Here is a 2,642-nt window from a genome sequence, read left to right as displayed (position 1 = left end):
CTCGAGGGGGGGGCGTCAAGGAAGGGAGGGAATATGGGGATATGTGTATAAAAACAGTTGATTGAACCTGGTGTACCCCCCCAAAAAATAAAATAAAATAATAATAAAAAAAAAAAAAATTCTGCTAAAAAAAAAAAAATAAATAAAATAAAATGAATAACCAACAAGGATCTACTGTACAACACAGGGAACTCAGCTCAACATCCTGTCACAACCTAATTGGGAAAAAAAATTGAAAAAGAATAAACAATGAATGTTCTCACCACAAAAGACATGATAATTATATGATGTGATGGAGGTGTTAGCTAATGCTATGGTGGTAATCATTTTGCAATGCAGAAGTGTATCAAATCAACATATTGTACACCTTAAACTTACACAATGTTATATGTTCAACCATATCTAAACAAAGCTAGTAAGATACTTTAAAAAATAAATGCAATGTGTCACCCTGAATGGGATTATGGAACAGAAAGAAGAGATTAATGTGAAAAACTGGTCAAATCCAAATAAAGTCTGGAGTTTTGTTAATAGTAAACATGCCAACACTAGTTTCTGAGGTTTGACAAGTATACGATGGTAATATAAAATGTTAACAAAGGGGGAAACCCAATGCAAGGTGAGGGGTATACTGGAACTCTCTCTATTATCTTTGCAACTTGTGTGTAAATATAAAACTATTCCAAAATAAAAAGTCTTTAAAAAATCTCATTTTAGCAAGTGAGGAATAAATTTAGGAAATCAGTATAAATACTATAGTCTAACTCCACTTGAATTTTTAATATAAGTTGACATATAAAAAAATCACACATCAGAATCCTTTGGCTTATAAATGTATCTGATATTAATCCTGCTTTTGTGAATAATTAATAATTAGTGAATGCCTCTATCTGAAGATGTTAAATATTTGTTTTTAGCTCTTTCCATAGAAAACCTTTTACTCTTTCACATTCAGTAATTACAGTGTAAGATGTCTAGTTACAGCTGAATCTTAAGGTTTTTGAAAGCTTTGGAAATAAACAACAACAGTAAATTCTGAAAAAAAAAAAAAACAAATAATATGAGATTGTAATTAAAGAAATACATAACTATGTTATTTTTTTCACAGAAGAAATTTAAAAATCCACTAATGTTGTAGAAGGCAGTGCATATAATTGCTTTAGTTTTTCTTAAATCAATCCTTAGGCAGTTGCAATAATTGGAACAGTTAAGTGAGGTGGGAAGTATACAATCCCAAAACATTGTTAGGGATGTTTCTATAAGTAATATGATTGAGCAAAGCCAATCTTTAGGGGAAAGAAAACAACAGGAAATACACATGGACTTATTGGACCTATTGCTACTCTTTATTCAATAACATATGCTGAGGACAATATTTTAGGAAGAAAATTTATTTACCTTAAGAAATTTAAAAAAGTTACAACCGTAGACAACATCCTTTTGGCAGACATTGAATACATAGCAGATAAGATACATTCTGAATGTGCTGTTATTAGAAAAGAGAAAGCCTCATGATTCCTGTAGTTGAAGGTAGCTGGAAGACAGATGTTATTTATACAGGATGACTAGAGAAAACTTTTCTGAAAGGAAACTTTTGAGCTGTGAACTAACTAAATGATGAGACAGTCCGTCTATGATGAGACCTTGATGAAGAGAATTCCAAGTCAAACTAACAGTAAATGCAGGGATTTTTTCTTACAAGTGTGTGTCAGAGCTTGGATATTTCTTGCTCTTTTTTTTTTTTTTTTTGGCGCTATACTTGCTACTTTGTAGCAATTTGAATCTAAAGCATCAACTTCCACTGGAACCCAAAGATATAGGAGGAGCTCCAAGCTGTGACTAGACTCTCAATGGATTCATCAGAGCTTAACCCAATATGGACGCTAGAATCTCCTCAAATGTCCATTGAAGAGAATTCCCAGGCAATTCCAGCTGCCTCTCAACCTATTTCTATGGTGTTAATACAGAACCTCAGTAACTTGACCCTCTACCCTAGTAGCAAATTGCTGTTGACACTACCAGAATATTCAACAGACTGGACAGAGACTTAATCTACAAGAGCAGAGGGGTAAGGACATTGTTCATTTCTCAGAGTGATGGAAAGGGTGATTCAATATATTAAAAACTTCTATGGCAAATGACTTCCTCTGTCTGAGCCTCAAAGAGAACCTTAGCAGAAGGATGTTGAGACTCAGTCAAGAAAGGAAAGATTTAGATGTAGCTGTCATTATTGCTTGTGTCATAGAGATCCTTCTAGGATAATCATAAGAGTAATTACAACAATAATTATGACTGTAGTTATGATACAGAGTCAGATGAGCCTTACACCTTATTCTTGTACTATTTTTCCTTGCTAGTAATTTTAGGATAATTTTGAAGCAGGTTGGAAAATCTACTCTATGTTAGGGCAGACTGGGTATCAATATTTTGATAGCCTATAAATTCTGTGACGTCTTCCTTTCTTTCTTCCTTCCTTCCTTTCTTTTTTTCTTTTTTGACATTTTGGAATATGCCATGTTTCATTTTCTTAGCTGGAGTTAATTTTAATTTTAATTTATTTTTATTTTTTATTGGAGTATAATTGCTTTACAATGTTGTGTTAATTTCTGCTGTACAATGAAGTGAATCAGCTGTATGTACAC

At 32.7% G+C, this 2,642-nt stretch overlaps 1 pseudogene; it reads left to right on the top strand.

Annotated features, from left to right (window-relative positions):
* The first annotated feature begins 1,850 nt into the window (after positions 1-1,850).
* On the top strand, positions 1,851-2,371 carry LOC130836439 (developmental pluripotency-associated protein 3-like; annotated as a pseudogene).
* Positions 2,372-2,642: the final 271 nt, after the last annotated feature.

The sequence above is a fragment of the Hippopotamus amphibius genome, chromosome 15 (genome assembly GCF_030028045.1).
Source record: "Hippopotamus amphibius kiboko isolate mHipAmp2 chromosome 15, mHipAmp2.hap2, whole genome shotgun sequence".
NCBI classification, from domain to species: Eukaryota; Metazoa; Chordata; class Mammalia; order Artiodactyla; family Hippopotamidae; genus Hippopotamus; species Hippopotamus amphibius.
Note: the sequence above shows the minus strand (reverse complement) of the source record. Positions and strands in the feature narration are given on the sequence as shown.